The sequence below is a fragment of the Arachis hypogaea genome, chromosome 20 (assembly GCF_003086295.3).
Source record: "Arachis hypogaea cultivar Tifrunner chromosome 20, arahy.Tifrunner.gnm2.J5K5, whole genome shotgun sequence".
In the NCBI taxonomy this organism is placed as follows: domain Eukaryota; kingdom Viridiplantae; phylum Streptophyta; class Magnoliopsida; order Fabales; family Fabaceae; genus Arachis; species Arachis hypogaea.
The window spans coordinates 133,913,191-133,932,918 of NC_092055.1; positions in this window are offsets into that span (position 1 = coordinate 133,913,191).

The window sequence follows — 19,728 nt, forward strand, 5'->3', positions numbered from 1 at the left end:
TATTGCTTATTGCTGAATTTTGATTATTGTTGTTGCTGAGTTTGTTGAATTGTTGCTGAGTTTTGTTGAATGTTGTTGCTGAGGGAGGGGTTACGGGAGTGGGGTGAGGGATGTTACAGGAAGGGGGAGGGGTTGGGGGGGGGTGAGGGAGTGGGCTGAGGGGGAGGGCGAAGGGGGGAGGGAGGGAGGGGGAGGCGAAGGGGTGAGGGAGTGGGCTGAGGGGGGAGGCGGCAGGGAGTGAGGGAGGGGGAGGGCTGAGGGGGAGGGTTGAGGGGTGGGGTGAGGGGGGAGGGAGTGAGGGAGGGCGGAGGGGAGGGTTGAGGGTGGGGGTGCGGGAGTGAGGGAGGGCGAAGGGGGGGGGGAGGGGTGGGGTGAGGGAGTGGGCTGAGGGGGGAGGCGGCAGGGAGTGAGGGAGGGGGAGGGCTGAGGGGGGAGGGAGTGAGGGAGGGCGGAGGGGAGGCGGAGGGTTGAGGGGTGGGAGTTTGGGGGGGTTTGTTTTAATTTTTTTAATATTATTTTAAATTATTTTTATTAATAATAAAGGGTAATATGGTAAAAAATAAAATAAAATTGAAGTGAAAAAGGACGATTTTATAACGTTTTGTAACGTTGAGGATAATTTTAATAACAAAAAAAGGTCGGGGACGATTTTGATTTTCAGCCCAGACCTTAGGGACGATTTCAGTACTTAACCCTAAAAATTAACTATCAAATTATTCATTAACCATTATATTTATGTATAAATATATTTATTGTTTAATTTATTTTTAATGTGTATTTTATATTTCAATATGTATTCTATATGAGTAGTTACTTTTTATGTACATATAACATAATTATTGTTATAATTATATTTTGTTATTGTAAAATATGATTAACCTTCAAAATATACAATTTACAAATTAAAACACTAAAATAATAATTCAAATAATAATATATAACTTAAAATTCTATTTTTTAGGTTTCATATTTTTTAAAAAATTGAGTAATTTTTTTAATAATATAATCGAAATGTTTCTCTTTCTATATATATCACTAAATAATTATTTAAAAATTCACTTCTCATACAATCAAAAGTCAACTCTCAGTGATATTCATAGTTAAAAAAATTCTTTCAATTAATGTAGTTGTTACAGGAAAAACAAAACTAATTTTAAAAAAAGATAAATAATATCTTTTGAGTTTATTTCTAAGAAAGAACATCAATCTCATTTAAATTAAAAATTGATCATTCTAATAAACATCTAATATGAAATTCTTAAATTGACTATTAAGTACCAAAAGTTGAGTAAAAAATTATTGTGGGATCAAATTCAATAATTTAATGGGGGCAAATAAATATTATTATCACATACTACTCAAAAAAATTTCAAGTTGTAACGGAGGCAAGTGCCTCGCTACAATGTATATAGATCCGTCCCTATATGTAACACTAAGAAAATGATATTTGTACATTTAAGGGTGCGCCTTTTATTTTTTATTTTTTTTTGAAATAGTAGAAAACTCTAATATTTATATGAGTTTAATTTTGATGTACTAATCGTGTAAAGTATTTTATATAGTTGTGCAATTATATTCGTTTTTTGATGTAAAAGATAGTTATTTTTACTAATATAGCATTACATAATTGGATGCTCGTATACAATTACTTTACACTAACAAAGCATTAAAATTATATATATATATATATATATATATATATATATATATATATATATATATATATATATATTGCCATCAAGATTTATTATTTTTGGTTAATATTTTTAGTAGGGCTGCACATGGATCGGATAATATCCGCATATCCGCGGTAATTATCCGCATCCGATCCGAATTTTGCGGATATTATCCGATCCGCAGAGCCATCAGATCGGATCGGATCGGATCGGATCCGCACTATAGTCAGATCGGATTGCGGATTTGGCAGTGATATCCGCGGATCCGATCCGCAAATCTGCATATCCGCACATCATATATAAATAGCATAGTTTAAGAAAATAAACCCTAATGTGATATGAATTTTAGTGTGTTATTTATGAATTTTATGATATTTTATTTTTAATTTTTTATGTTCTACTTCAACTTAGAATAATTAAACTTAAATCTTGTGTTATTATTTTGTTTTTGTTATTCAAAAGAACTATTATTGATAATATTTTAGGAGTAAAGAGGCTTAAACAGATAAAAAATAAATTTTTTGGATTTTTTTTGTAAAAATAGTCAAATAGAATCTTAAAATAGTTTTTTTTTTTTAATTATGCGGATATACCCGATATCCGATCCGATCCGCATTGCGGATCGGATCGGATCGGATCCGGCCTAAAAAAATGCGGATATCGTATCCGATCCGATCCGATGAGTGCAGTGCGGATCGGATAGAATTTTAGGCTATATCCGATCCGATCCGATCCGTGTGCAGCCCTAATTTTTAGTCATCAATCCAATTCATTTAATTCGATAATCTAATAATATACTTTTTAGCCTTGACTTAAATAGTAAATATTGACCAAAAAACAACAAATTTTGTCGATCTCTAACGTTATATTTAGGGTTAAGTACTTTTTTCGTTCTAAAATTTTGGGTGAAAATCAAATTCGTCCCCAACCTTTTTTTGTTATTAAAATCATCCTTAACGTTACAAAACGTTATAAAATCATCCTTTTTAAAATTTTAGACTAAAATACCCTTCATCATCATCTTTCTCTTTTATCCTCCTTACTCCATTGTTTACCTCAGCCTCCTCCTTACTCCACTTTCTCCACCCAAATCTTCAACAACAACAATACCAACTATTTTTTTTTAATTTCAAAAAATCAAACAAAACCAACACAAAATCAACAATAACAATATATCCAAATTCAAAAATCCATCACAACAACAACACCAACTATTTTTTTAATTTCAAAAAATTAAACAAAGCTAACACAGAATCAACAACAACAATATATTCAGATTCAAAAATCTATTAACAACAACACCACATTCAAATTCAAGACAGAAAATTCAAAATTTCAATCCTTTAAACTCAAGAGAGAGAACGCAGAAAAGAGAGAAGAGAGAAGAGAGAAAAAAGAGAGAAGAGGAAAACTCAGAGAAGAGGGGTGGTATTGCTTCGTCTGTCACCATCGCGGTTGAAGGAAAGAGGAGGAAGAAGCGACGGCACGAAAAGCTACTGCTGTTGCCGTCGCAGCTGTGGCTGAGGAGAGGACAGATCGAGCGAGGGGAAGAGCAGATCCCCTCACCACCAGAAGCCCGACGACGGTGATGGAGCTCGACGCCGACAGAGCAGCTCTCCGCCATCACTCTTCCCTGCCGTCACCTCCTCCTTCTTCCTTTCCTTTCTTCTCCCTCTGTTTCTCTCTTCTCTCGTCTCCTTGTTTTGTCTCTCTCTAGTCACGACACCGGCGACGACGACGGCAGCAGTCGCACTCTTCTCCGCTGTCAACTCCCTCTTCTTCCTTTCCTTCTCTTTCTTCTTCCTCTCTGTTTCTCTTTTCTTTTATTCTGTGTCTTTTGTTTTTTTTTTTTGTTCTGTTTTAGGTGGGAGGGGTAGAGATAGAGATGGAGTGGGGTGGTTTATTTTTTTTTTATAATATTATTTTTGTTTAAGGATAAAATTGTCCGAAAAAATGTTGTTTATAGACAAAAGAATAATTTTATAATGTTTTGTAATGTTAAGGATGATTTTAATAACAAAAAAGGTCAAGGACGAATTTGATTTTCACCTAAACTTTTAGAGACGACAAAAATACTTAATCTTTATATTTACTAATAAGGTACATACAAGTTACCGTATTTGACCGTAGATATTTTAGTCATAGATTAAAAATTAAGTTTGCACTTGTTTGAAATTTTAGAGTACCTGTATTATTGATTAAAGTGTTTATAAGCAAAAAATATTAATAATAAGTTATTTGATTCTAACCATTTTTATTTTAAATAAATTAGTCTCTAAAATTTTGATAAATTGATCCTTGATATTTTAGAGTATTAAATAAATTAGTTTCTAATAAAATAAGAGGCTAAAATTAGCCTTTTATCTTTAAAATTTTTGACGATTAAATTCCTCAGCTATATTATTTTTTAGAAACATCATAGTATAATTTGCCATTTTTTTTTAAAAAGATTAAGAACTAATTTATCTTTTTGTTTTATTAGAGAATAATTTATCTAATATTCTAAAATATAAAAACTAATAATTTGTCAAAAATTTTGTTATTAAGAAATAATTTATCCGAAATGAAAATTATTAACAACCAATTTTGGATATTAAACTTTTTAGAAGCTAGAACTAGTTAGTCCCAATAATGACATTAATTATAAATCTAACACTAAACTGCCAAAAGGAGATTTACACATAAAAAAAATAGCCACTAATTAATTTTAAAATTTTAAATATTGGTCGAACGTACAAAGTTTTAGATAATTATCCGATCAAATTTATGTGTTTAGATAATTTTTTAAATAGTAATGTTGAGGTTATTTTTGATGATATAATAATATTAATTGAATATATATTCAAAATTATTTTACACTATCATCAGTATATAAAAGTTATATAGATATGATGTTTATAAAGAAATTTAATTATGTTGTAAGAAAATGAATTATTTTACTGTAATAGATTTGATTATTTTATTTGAAAAAAAAAATATATATATATATATATATACAAATAGGTAGTGATTTTAATGGTGTGAAATTGGTGTGCGATTTTATTCAATAATTCATTTTTTTGCTAGTCAGAATTTAATAAAATTGCTGGCTCTAGACTTTTCATTTTTTTTATTCATGCGGTATTTTGTTTTATATAAATAGAAGGAACAAATAAAAAGACTAATGATGAAGTTCGCTAAATTTCAAGGGACGTCGTTGTAATTTGCCCTAAATAAATATCCTACAATTTGAAATCCCACTTTACTGGGAGGTATTCCTTCACTCACGCTTCTTAAGATTATTCAGATTTCCACATCCTTATTCCCATTTTGATTTTCCCCCTAAATCAGGAATCCATTCCATTGAGACACTGAAAAATAAAAATAAAAAAGAGAGCCCCATTTAGGCAATATAATTAGCCTTAATACTTAAAGAGAAAATGAGCGTGACATATAAGAGGGGTGACATATAAGAGGGGTGGTAACTGGTAAGTGAGTTAGTCCGTCCTGATCGATTTTATTTTGTTAAAGTTTGTCAATAATGGGTTAGTTCATTTTGTTACGTCAAAATTTGTCAAAATATGTAGATTAGGCCGTGTCGATTAGACCGATTTTTTATGAAAAAGTATAGGGAGTCAATGCCCTAAGCGTATAATGTGTACAATGAAGGTTTAGAAAGTATTAAAGATATGATTATTAGTGTTACATTATCCTGTCAGGTTACGCTTTTGGAATGAGTGGTTTCAGGACATGGTATTAGAGTTTCAGATCCGAAAGGTCAAGTGACAAGTTTAGATTTCGATCTATTTATCACTTTTAATGTATAGTGACTATGTGTGTATGGAGTTAACAAGCATACGGTTATTATATATGAGAAAGTTTAGGGGTCAATAATTTTTGTGTTTTGTGACCAGTACTTAACCATAAAAAAAAAGTGAGTGATCTCTCATTATTGGATATAATTTCACACCATTAAAAATATTATTGATAGTCAATTGATGATTACAAAACATAAAAATTGCTGGCCGTAACACTCCTCATTATATATATTTGTCATCCAAATTAAAATTAGCGAGTTATCTTTTATTTCTTGTTTTTGTTAACAACAAACTAATATATACGTAAACTTGCAAAATTAATTGAATTCTGCTGCATCTATATTTTTTTATAGTAATTATTACTATTTTGATACTAATTCTTTTAACAATTAAATTGTTTTTTTCTTTTGTTTTGTTATTAAAAAATAGAGTCCTTGTAAGTGGTTAATAGAATAGAGTCCCTATTTCTTGGAATAAAAGTGTAAGAAAGTAGCACAATTTATATATGTGCATTAAACCCAAAACTAGTAACTACTATACATAGAAGTTTCATTCTCTCTGAATGAATGAGTGAGTATGTAAATAAACGAAATGAGCTAATAAGTATGTAAATTACAGAACAACATGATTTTAATTATTGAGTTTTCCACTGGTATATTATTTGTCATAATTCTTTCCTCCTATTGTTTTCCGAAAAATAATATTTATATCATTTTTTTTTATCTTTTTTATAGTATATATTTTCTGTTTAATTTTTTTCACTTTTTTATCAATTATTTTTAATACTAAATGTAAAAAATATACAAAAATAGATATGCACAATACAAAAGTGGTCCATATATATTCCTCTTATTTTCCATGAGTAGTCAGCTCCTCATTTTATTTTAATATATTTTTTCCCGTTTCTTTTAATTTTTTCTTTTTTAAAATAAGGTAGTGGCAACCTAACTTTATGTAAGGGGAGTCAGGGTCATGTATATTATAATACAAAATGTGCGTAAAATTGCTGAATATGAATTAGAAAGCACATAGTGGTTTCAACATGGTGCAATTGATATCAAACTATATATATGCCATCTTAATCAAATGAAATCCACATCACAAATGATACATCATAAAAAATAGGGTAAAGTACTAAATTGGTCCCTTAGATTTGAACGTAATTCTGTTTTGGTCCTTAAGGTTTAAAGTGTTCTATTTGAATCCAAAAAAGTTTCATTTAGCATCAATTTAGTCCCACAGTGAGGTCAAAATTAAATAATTAACAAAATGTCCTACATAACAACAGTACAAGAACAAAATCGATAATCTGGAGAACAAGTACAAGCTCCAGAGGCATAAAATCAACCATTGATACATCAATACATTTATTTATTATTTTTTTTATAATATAAATAAAATATTTTCTATAAAACTAAAGAAAATGATAAATAAATGTATTGATGCATCAATGGTTGATTTTGTGCCTCTGGAGCTTGTACTTGTTCTCCAGATTATCAATTTTGTTCTTGAACTGTTGTTATATAGGATATTTTGTTAATTATTTAATTTTGACCTCACTGTGGGACTAAATTGATGCTAAATGAAACTTTTTTGGATTCAAATAGAACATTTTAAACCTTAAGGACCAAAACAGGATTACGCCCAAACCTAGGGGAGCAATTTAGTACTTTACCCTAAAAAATATAGCAACTAGTATAATATATATCACACCACCATTCCATGTCCTAAATGTAGTATGTGTCATGAAATTACATTTTTTAAAAAATTAAAATGATAAAAAATATATATAAATAATTATCTTTTTAATATATTTTTAAAAAACATAAACATTATTTTATTTTATTTTTTTGAAGTCTAACAAGAATTGAATTTTAAATTTTTTTTATTACACAAAAATTCTAATACTATTACATAAAATTATTTTTTAAAAAATTTAAATTAATAAAAAAATATACATAAATAATTATATCTTTAATAATGTATATTGTTAATCGATACTAAAATTAAGTATTTTAATTATATTTTTAATAAATAATCCAGAGAAAGAATTACAAGATCAAACTAATAAGTCATTCTAGGGAAAAAGAAAGGCCCAAGTCATTCTAACTTCTAAGAAATTTAAAATAATTGAATCAGTCCGTGCGTTTTATTTGGAAAAGAAGACAATATATATATATATATATATATATATATATATATATATATATATATATATATATATTGTTTTTGAAGGGGTATTCTTGTCCATATAGACTTAAAATTCTATATATTAATTATATTTTATATACTGACATTCAATTACATATAATTGCATAAAAAAATACATTTTAATTGTTTAGAAGAATAAATTTAACTAAATACTATAAGAAAATGTATATACATTATAGTATATAAGAGTACATTATTCTTCCTAAAATTTGCAAAGAACGTGTATGTTTGGCTAGAACGAAAGCAAAGTTGCTTAGACATTAAAACGAAACATGTGGTGTGGTATATGAAATTATGAATAGAATATCCACACATGCAGGGTGTAGACCACAATGCATATTGTTAGGTATACCGTACCATATCCATGGCATTACACACGTATATCTATAAAAATGAAGGCAATAAATTAAATTTCATGGTGTCCTAGCCATTGCATTAATAGATATATCCTTATTTATCTTTGGCCAAGGCTGCTAATGGTTACTCATACAGATATAGGACATGATACGATATGAAATACATAAATATGTAAATTTATAATTTTTATAAGATATGAAGACATAACATATATATAAAATATAAAGTATTTTTTAGATAAATTATAATAATATTTTAGTATTTTATTGATATTAAAATATAAATTAATTTTTTAATTATTTTAATATTTTTTTTAATTATATAAAGTATTTAAAATATATTTTATTTTAATAATTAATAATATATATTATTTCTAAACTCATTTCAAGAATACATGTTAAGAATAAGACTGAACACACGTACTGACATATTATATAGTATTTAAGTGTATCTAAGCGTATCAGAAATTTTTTTTTTAATTTTTTATTAAGACTCTAAAATATGTCCGACACAAAGATGAAACAAATAAAAAAAATATTCGTACTTTATAGGACTGAGTTATCTTCATGATTTTTTTATAAGATATATATTTTATTAATCGGATCGCATTGAATCACGATAATATATAATATAGTAATTAACATATATCAAATTTTATTAAAATCAGATATCAACAAATATGTAGTTGAAAAATACTTAGTTTATTATACAACAATAATAATTATAATAATAAATGTATTATGTTAATTTTTAAATATATAAAATTAAAATAATAGATAATTATTTTGAATTGACGTAAAAATTTTCTATAAATGACTAAAACATATAAACTTATGATACAACAATTTGTTATACATTTTGTAAATTTATATAAAATCAACTTAAGATTTTTGTTATATATATAACATTGATGTCCATTTTCGATGAAATTTGACACACACACACACAATATATATATATATATATATATATATATATATATATATATATAAAATCTTCATTCTGGTTAAGTTATTGTGATTCAATAATTGGATAAAAAAAAATCTACATCTTATAAAGAATTATAAATGATATAATTTTGCTTAAATTAACACTATCATTTGATCTAACTCTTTAAAATATGTGTATATATAGATATTTGAATTTTATCAAGGTAGACAAACGTGACTTGAAGTTCAAATCGTCGGCAGGGTTTCTATGGCAACATAAGAAATTTTAAAAAAATGGGGTCAATTTCAGACAAGTTTAATTACGATACTTTTCCACATGGGAATGAAGAACAATGACTCTTAGCTTAGCCCTACCATGCCCCTACACTCATCAATTTGCAATATACTTTTCTTTCTTCATTTCAATTTGGGAACACATGGTTTTGTGGGAAATGTACAATATTGAAAATTTCATAACAATTTTTTTCTATAATAAATATTTTTATGGGTAAAGTATATTTTTTGTCCCTGAAGTTTGCCAAAAGTTTTAAAAATACTCCTAAGTTTTATTTTATTTCAATTTTGTCTCAAAAATTTTCGATTTGCATCAAATATACTCTTGACGGCTAAATTTTAAAAAATTTTAAAACCAATTTAACAATAATGCATGAAAATTATACTTGATTTGCTTGTGTTGAGGGTTGTTCTTATGAAATTATTGTTAAATTGGTCTTAAATTTTTTTAAAAATTAGCCGTCAGGGGTATATTTGATACAAATCGAAAACTTTTGGGACAAAATTAAAACAAAATAAAACTTAGGGATATTTTTAAAACTTTTGTCAAACTTCAGGGACAAAAAGTATACTTTATCCTATTTTTATTGAAATGTCAAAGAAGCAAATATAGGATTAATTATTCTCTGTTAGTTTTATAATTTTATTAAATTTGTAATTAAATTTCTATAGTTTTTTCTTTTTAATTGAATCTATATATTGCTTCTAATTTTGTAATTTAGTTATTTTTATGTCAAAAATATTAAAATTAATGAAATATATCTCCTAAAAAATATGTAGTTAAAGATCTAATTAGGTTCTTAATTCTAAATACCTTTAATTTGCGAAAAATATTCAGTTAACTCTAATATTTTTATATTAGAAAGGATCTCGTTACAAAATTAAACGCAGTATGAATCCAATTAAAAGAAAAAAAAAAGATATAGAAACCTAATTACAAATTTAATAAAATTATAGAGACTAATAAAGTAATTAAACCGCAAATATAACATGATGGTTATCAGTGGCTAAGAGAAGGGGGGTTGAATCTTAGCCCCCTTTTTTTCTTGATAATACTTGCTGACTTTTGAAACCAACTTTGGAAACTTTTTGTCTTTTTATCTCGTCACTAGCCACGAGACCTTTTCTTTTTGTCTCGTCCCTAGCCACGAGACTTTTCTTTTGTCTCGTCACTTGATACGAGATATTATTGGTTTTTGCTCCTGTGCAGTAGAAACAGAAATGGAATAGAGAAGAGAGAAAATTACACCCAGATATATCCTGGTTCAGCTGCTAAGTGCAGTGCAGCCTACATCCAGTCTCCATCACAAACATGATGGAATTTCACTATAATCTTCCTGATTACAATCTGTAAAGTGCTAACCCAACTTACAAGGGGATTCCCACAGAATCATGAAACACAACATAGATGAACAAAGGAACTCTAAGAACATCTATGACTTTTTCTTTTAATTTTGCATTCTCTGCCTTTTTCCGATCTATGACTTTTTCATACAAACCTCACTGTTTGCCTTTTTTCCATGAGACTCAAGACATGACAAAATTAAACAGAAAAATACAAAACAGAATACATTGAAAGAGAAGAAAATCTGCTAGCTTAGGTAGCTCTGAGACTTCTGTGCCTTGCACTCTCACTCTTTCTCCTTGCTCCAAACAGTGGCTGTTAGGGGTGCACAAGACCCGGTCCAACCCGAAGATCCGGACCGGACCCGATGACTTTGGGGTTAATTTGGCCCGGCTTCATTACGGTCCGGTCAGATCCGAGGTTTCAATAGATGGTCCCAGTTATTTATTAAATCGGGTTCGGCCAAGCCTCGGGTCACCCAGCCCCGACCCGTTGGACCCGTGTAGTTGTTTGCTATTTAATATTTTGTTGTTATTGGTTGGTATGACACTATAAATTATTATTATTATGTTAATCTTGTGTTGCTTGTTAACTTTGTTTTAATTGTCTTTTGAACTTTGAATGTTTAATGTGTAATTGATATAATTATTATTATGAAACTTTAAATTATTATTATTAGATTCTAAATTATTATTATGCGAATGTTGCATTGTTATGGAATAATTATTTTTCAAAATTTAGAGGTTCAAAAGATGTAGAATCTAATTTTTGGTGATGTCGTGATAAAGTTGATCAAGACCCGGGTTTCACCCAGTCTAGACCCGGTTTAAGTGTGGCCCGAAAATAACACGATTTCATCGGGTCTAGAGTCGGGTAAGGGTCTCATAAATAGACCCGGTCATTATTAGGGTCAGATTCGGGTCACAGTGAACCCGGCTTCACCCGGCCCATGTGCACCCCTAGTGGCTGTTCTCTCTTTTTATAGAAGAGGGAAGCCTCCACTTTTGAAGCCAGAAAACTAAGCCAACTTCTTCTTCTCCAAGAAACAGATCCGGTTCGGCCACACAGAGAGAGAAGAGATAACCATGCAAAACCCAACATGCAATTACCTCTAGTCCTTTTTTGGTCATCACCCTTCATCAATCTGAGCGCTCCATCATTGGCTTGCTCTCCAAGATGGATTTCTGGCCCTTGATGCTTCATGATGATGATGGCTTCTTCTGCTCCAATCTCTGCCTCTTCCATCACTTCGCCACTCTAGCTACTTCCTGTGGTGGTTGAGCAGATTCAAAGACAAGCTATGCCTCCAAGAATCTCTTCCTTGCTGGCCGAATCACCTTCTCCATTTTTGGTATGGAGAGCTCGAGATTACCTCACCAAATCTTACCATTTTTGGTGAAAATCTCAGCCACAGCATACTTTTATTTTGTTATGTTTTCTTGCCATCATCATGATGGTCTTGTAGAGTGTTCTTCCTTCACTTCGGTAGCTCATTTTTGCTTTCATGATTTGCTGGGTATTGTCCGAAAAGAGAAGAAAGAATGAATGAGAGAGAAGAAACAAATGAAAGAGAAGTAATTAAATGAAGTTAAACCATTAGGTAGAAAAAGTAACTTTTACTTCCCTAGCTTGAGTGGCGTATAGCTTAAACACATCAATCATGTCACTCATAATCTCTCTCATAGTTTTCATGCTATTAATGATAATTGAGTGAATTTGAAATCCATCATGTGGCAAGCTTTGAGATCCGTTAGAAGACATATGGCAAATGATAACATTTGCTTTCCTGATGAATTGTTTTCGGATCAAGCATGAGAAACAATTTTGGACTTGGAGCATTGAAACTCATTCTGGCCTAAGTAACATAACAATCAATTTTGCCTCATAACATAAGAAACATTAATCAAGGCTGAATGTAATTTTGATTTGGGCTTGCACCAGAATTCTTTTTATTTTTGGCCCAATGGTTTCAGCCACTATAATCACAATAATTTAATACCAAGACTGAATTGGGCTTGCACCAGAATCTCATTATCGGCCCAATCAAAACTGCATCACAAAATTATTAATTAACACATGTTTAATGAAGATCAAATTAATAATTTTGTAATTAAATATTTCAATAATGTTTGTTCATCATCAAAATTAAATTGGAGTTTTCCAAACTCATCAGTCTCCCCCTTGATGACAAACATTATTAAAATTGAAATGGAGAGAAATTTAAGAATTAGAGTAAGAGTACTCCCTTTGAAGATTTGAATTTCTCCCCTTTCAAGTTTTCACATGGCTCCCCCTTAATATATACCATTTTTACCAAGGGAAGCACTAACCTGTAACATTTTAATCAAGTTTCAAGTAACAATGTTTTTTAGCATATTCATTATATGATGCTAAATGCTTGATTTATGAGCAGAGTTGTATGATAATCAAAACTCTTTTGTTATCAATAAATTGATTTTCTGTTCAAATTATACACTCATCAGTTGAGTACAAAACAATATTGTTCAAAAATTTTAAAAAAATTTCAGTCAAGATATCAAAGCAACATTATTCAAGTAAGAAAAATATTTTTGAATCACACATGATTACATCAAAATATGACAGCTGTTAGATATTACAGTTTAAAGGAACTGCTAAAAATAAATTATCAAACCTGCATGTTTGCCAAGATGAATCAGAATATTCAATATAAGTGTGCATATTCATCAAGGTTAATTAACAGCCAGGCATTCATGTAATCAAAACAAATGCATTGCCAAAACATCATAAATCAATAGCAGTAATCATAATGAAGCAAATACAGTTTCAACATTATTAACATGCTTTCATCAAGCATCACAATATATCACATCACAATATATCCTTTTAACAAGGGTGATCATGAATTTTCAAGAGAAAATTTCATCCCCTGTTTTCCACCTCTGTTTTTTAGATTTCAATTTTTCATTTTTTCTCCCCCTTTTGTCATCAAAGGGGCACCTGCAAGATATAACCCAGAACATAGAGAACAGAGTATGCAAAAAATAACCCAGAACATAATCCAAAAGTATTAACAGAGTATCACACAGTTATACTACTATCAGTCTTCAACCTAACAAAATAACAAATTGAGCCAAAGTGTGCCAATATCAAATAGTAAACTGAAATTTAATCATCAGAAAGATTAAAGTCCGAGTCCTCGGCCCCTGCTTCATTACCAACTTCATCATCAAGGCTTTCCAGCATTAGACCGACCCTTTCTTGGCATTTCTTCCAGGCCGACTCATTTTCATATGCAAGTTTGCGAGCAGACTTGTAAAATTGAACCATGAGATCAGCATGTTTGAGAATTCTGTGAGAATGTCTCTTAGGGAATCGGTCGCCTTTGAGGATTCTGGCCGGCTCTCAAAGTCATCATCAGAAGCCATAGATTTCTTTTCCTTTTTAACAGCCCCGCCTCCTTTGATCATAGAGACTTTGTTCTCTACATCCTCATTTGTTAAATCTACCTTAAAGTACTCAAAGATGCACGTGAGAAACATTCCATAAGGTAATTAGCCTTTTTTGTACTTTTTACAGACTCCCACATATGTCTAATCATTAGATAACTAAATGAAATGGAAGATGAAGTAACAAGAGCAAATATGATGAGACAGTCAGATACGGTTACCCTGTTATGAGAACCACTTTGTGGGGTGAGAATGTGAGTTATGATGCGGTGCAGCAGGGAGTTGGTTGGACCCAAAGCCTTGTGAGTAGGAACGGATCCGTCCAGTCCAGACAGATTTTCACAGATTTGATGAAGAACTTGCTTGTATGCAACCCCAACGTGTGAATCCCATTTATCACTCATGTAAACCTTCGGCCCTTCATCAATGTAACCAAGGGCAGAAGCAATGGTCTCAGCATTCAGAGTGATATGCACACGTTTCACGTAGGAGTGAAGGCTGCCATCAATAAATCTCAGATTCGCATAAAACTGTCTTACCAACCCTGGGTAAACCATTTTGTGAATAAGGAGCAATGGTGACCATTTGAGACTATCAAACAGGGGTTGTAGATTGATTCCTTTGGAGGCCAGAGACTCGAGATTCACCAAGTAGGATGGGCACATATGCCATTTTCCCAAAACCTCTTTGTGGAATTCATAGAAGGCACAAGTAGAAAACCTTGAAGGATCAAAATGGGAGTGTGGTTTGTGAAATTTATTCTTGAACTCCATTGAACCAAGGTTCGTGGGTTCTCTGGTCTCATGAAGCACGAAACCCTTAGTCTTTTGAGAGCTTTTTCCGGATGCATGAGGAGTGAATTTCTTCGGTGGTGATGGTGGTGGAGACAGAATAGGTGATGTGTGAGACTCTTCTTCTTCTTCCACGGGAGCTTTTTCTTTCTTCTTCCTTGAAGAGGTTTTCGTGGCAATGACTTTCCTTCTCATGGTGTCGGTTTGCTTTGAGGGAGGTGAGGGTGACGATGATGATGTAGAGTGAATATGGATGTGAGTGTGAGATTGTGGAGTGGACGGTTTTTGAGAAAATATGAGCCTTTGACTTTTTCTGGGAGCAGTTTTCTTTTTCATGGTTGGGAGAGTGGAGAAGTTGAATATGAAAGGGTGAGGAAGGCCGAAAGAGGTGAGGGAGGAGGGAGGTTAGTGGTGCAATAAATGTGGAGTGGAGAGAGATAGTGGAGGGAGTTATTAACCATTAATGGTGCGGTTATTAACCAGGGAAGTTTTCAAAAAACTGAAAAAGGAGGAGTTTCCTTGAATCAGGGGATTAGTTGGAAGGAAAGATTTGATTTGACAACATACTTCTTCCAACAAGATTTGATAAGACAACTAATGAATTTTATGATTTTATTTTTAAAAAAAATAAGGAACTAACAAAACTGCCATGGTGGGGTCAAATATATTTGGTAGGGCCCATAAAACTTAAATTCTGCGTTGCCTCCCCCTTAATTATAGCTCTTCCATCATGCCCTCATTTTTATCTCGTCCAAACCTACGAGACAAAACTGAGTAGAGTCAAATATTCACAAGTTATCAATAGAACTTAAATCAAACATTCCCAAACTTTTTCTCAGGGTGCAGAATCTGTCTTCACAGAGGGGTTTTGTAAAAATATCAGCAATTTGGTCTTCAGATTTTACAAATTGAATATCAATAGTACCCTTTTACACATGCTCTCTAATAAAATGATATTTTATCTCAATGTGCTGGGTTCTTGAGTGCAGAATAGGATTTTTTGAAATGTTTATAGCACTCATATTATCACAAAATAAGGGTATACTATTGATTTTTAATTTGTAATCTTCCAATTGTGTTTTTAACCAAATTAATTGAGAGCAACAAGCAGATGCGGAAATATATTCTGCTTCAGCCGTGGATAAAGCCACTGTGGCTTGCTTCTTGCTTGACCACATGTTGAGTGAGCTTCCAAGGAAGCAACACATGCCGGATGTGCTCCGTCTATCCACTCTATCTCCCGCATAATCTGCATCACAAAACCCTACTGCACAAAAATCATCAGATTTAGGATACCATAATCTAAAATTACAAGTCCCCTTAATGTATCTAATGATGCGTTTAACAGCCGTAAGATGGGATTCTTTTGGATGAGATTGAAACCTTGAGCATACACCCACACTTTGAACAATATCCGGTCTAGAGGAGGTAAGGTACATAAGTGAACCTATCATTCCTCTATACCTTGTTTCATCCACATCTTGGCCATCATCATCCTTTTCAAGTTTTGTGTTAGGGTGCATTGGTGTACTCATTGGTTTGGAATTTTCTAGGCCAAACTTTTTGATAAGTTCTTTTGCATACTTTCCTTGGTGAATAAAAGTACCACTAGGAGTTTGTTTGATTTGGAGGCCAAGAAAGAAAGTTAGCTCTCCCATTAAACTCATTTCAAACTCACTAGTCATAAGTTTTCCAAACTCTTCACACAAGGATACATTGGCCGATCCAAATACAATGTCATCAACATAAACTTGAACAAGGAGTATATCATCATTAGATGCTTTAATAAATAAAGTAGTATCGGTGGTACCCCTTTGAAAATGATTTTCTAACAAGAAGGCACTAAGCCTTTCATACCAAGCTCTTGGAGCTTGTCTAAGACCATAAAGAGCCTTAGATAGTTTAAAAACATGATTTTGGAAATCTTTATGTTCAAAACCGGAGGGTTGAGCCACATACACTTCTCTATCAATAAAGCCATTAAGGAAAGCACATTTAACATCCATTTGAAACATTTTGAAACCTTTATGGGCAGCATAGGCAAGGAGCAACCTAATTGCTTCCATTCTAGCTACCGGAGCAAAAGACTCATCAAAATCTGTACCCTCTTCTTGATCGTAACCTTGAGCCACTAATCTAGCCTTGTTACGAACAACTTGTCCATCCTCACCAAGTTTATTTTTAAACACCCACTTAGTACCTGTAACTTTCTTACCATCCGGATGAGGTACTAGTGTCCAAACCTCATTCTTGTCGAATTGAGCAAGCTCTTCTTGCATTGCTTTGACCCAAGATGGATCTTCAAGAGCTTGTTTGACATTGTTGGGCTCCATTTGAGACAAGAATGCAAAATTGCTTGGTTCGGATTGCTTTTAGTGGAGGATCTTGTTGTTACTCCTTGAGAGGGATCACCAATTATGAAGTCATGAGGATAACCCCTCATAGACTTCCATTCTCTAGGCTTCCGAAGTGGTGTTGAGCTTTGATGAGTTTCTGATGGTCTCACTGTTTCAATTTCTCGTGTCTGTTCAAGAGATAAAATGAAAATGTCTCCTCCAATCTGACGAGACAAAACTGGACTGGCAGATTCTTCGTTATGAGCAGATTTAGGATTTTCTTTACTTGTTCCAGCCTCTTCACCATCTGAATCATTACCTATCACAACACTGGGAATTAAGTTAGAATCACAAAACGTAACGTGTATGGATTCCTCTATGGTTCTATGTTCTTTGAGATAAATTCTATAAGCCTTGCTTGTGGTGGAATATCCAACAAACATTCCTTCATAGGATTTTGGATCAAACTTCCCAAGGTTTTCTTTATTGTTAAGTACAAAGCATTTGCATCCAAAAATATGAAAGTACTTAAGATTCGGAGGGGTTCCTTTCCATAGCTCATAAGGGGTTTTCTTCAACCCTTTTCTAATGATTGTCCTATTCAAAATGTAACAAGCTGTATTCACAACTTCAGCCCATAAAAATTTAGGAATCTCATTTTCACAAAGCATAGCCCTAGTCATCTCTTGAAGGCTCCTATTCCTTCTTTCAACCACCCCATTTTGTTGGGGGGTTCTAGGGCATGAAAAGTTATGAGAAATTCCTAAGTCATCACAGAATTTTTCAAAGTCTTGATTTTCAAATTCTCTTCCGTGATCACTTCTCAAATGAGCAATTTTTAAATCATTTTCATTTTGAATTTTCTTGCAAAGAGTTGAGAAAGCATGAAAAGCATCATTTTTATGAGCAAGGAAAAGTACCCAACCAAATCTAGAGTAATCATCTACCACCACAAGACCATAGTGTTTACCTCCTAAACTTTGAGTTCTTGTTGGTCCAAAAAGATTAATATGTAACATCTCTAATGGCCTTTTGGTTGAGATTCCATCCTTAGGTTTAAAGGAGGATTTTACTTGTTTGCCCAATTGGCAAGCATCACAAGTAAGATCCTTATCAAATTTGATGTTTGGAATTCCTCTAACCAGATTTTTCTTAACAAGCTTAGAAATTTGGTACATGCTTGCATGACCCAACTTTCTATGCCATAGCCATTTTTCAGATTCAAGAGATGTAAAGCATGTCACATTTTGTTCTTTTAAGTCCTCAAGAGTTAATCCATACACATTATTGCATCTTTTAGCTTCAAATAAAATATCCCCAGTTTTCTCACAAATAACTAAACAAACAAACTTCCTAAAAATAACTTCAAAACCTAAATCACACAATTGACTAACACTAAGCAGATTATGTTTCAAGCCTTTTACAAGAAGGACATCATTTATACAAGATGAAAAATTTTTACCAACTTTTCCAACAGCCACTATTTTTCCTTTTGCATCATCACCGAACGTGACAAGTCCTCCATCATATTCATCAAGCTTTACGAAGAAGGTTGTCTTTCCGGTCATATGTCTAGAGCATCCGCTATCCATATATCACATATTTTCTTTCCGTTTAGATGCTAGGCACACCTACAAAACAAGCTTAAGTGACCTTAGGTATCCAAATTTTCTTGGATCCTTTCACGTTAAACCATCTCTTATGTCCTAAGCCATTGTAATAAAAAACAACTTTACAAACTTTATCACCAATCATTCTTTCACCAAAAAAGCATTGAATAGGAAAGTGTCCATTTCGATTGCATAGTCTACAAAATCTTGGAGTTGCTGTTTTGTTAAAGTAGGTGGGATCTTGAAATCTTGTATCATTAGAGGATGAAGCAAAGTTTTCAAAATGAGATTTTTCAGCAGATTTATAAAACCCCAACCCAGTCTTATCATAAAGAGGTTTTTTACTAGCCAAGATTTGATTCAGATTTTCAGAACTTTGGGTGAACTTGGCTAAGTCTTCCTTAAGCCTCTTAACCTCTTTAAGCAACTCTTCATTTCTTTTAAAATAGTCTACATATGCAAGAACGGAATGATCACTTTCACATCTCTTAATTTGGGCTTTTAACTGCTTATTTTCTTCAACAAGATCACAAGCAGTTTCGGCCTCCCTTACTTTTTCTTTAAGAAAACTATTTTCAGCTTTAAGAATGGTGATTTGTTGTTCAAGTTCTTGATTTTCCAGCAGAAAACATCTTATTTTTTTAGAAAGGTGGTCTATCATAAGATGAAGATCTTCAGTGTTAGGGTTATGAAAGACTACCTGATCTATGTGATCTGCCATGAGACAAGGTTGTGACTTGGTCTCGGATTCTTAATCATCATCATCCGAGTCATTTTCCAAATCTTCCCATGAAGCCATCAGTCCCTTCTTCTTACCTTTTTTTGGCTTCTCTTCCTTCTTTAACTTGGGACAATCAGATTTGAAATGCCCCATTTCCTTGCAGTTGTAACAAGTTACTTTGCTAAGGTCTTTCTTCATTTTTCTTGAGCTGCTGCCTTTGCCTTTGAGCTTCA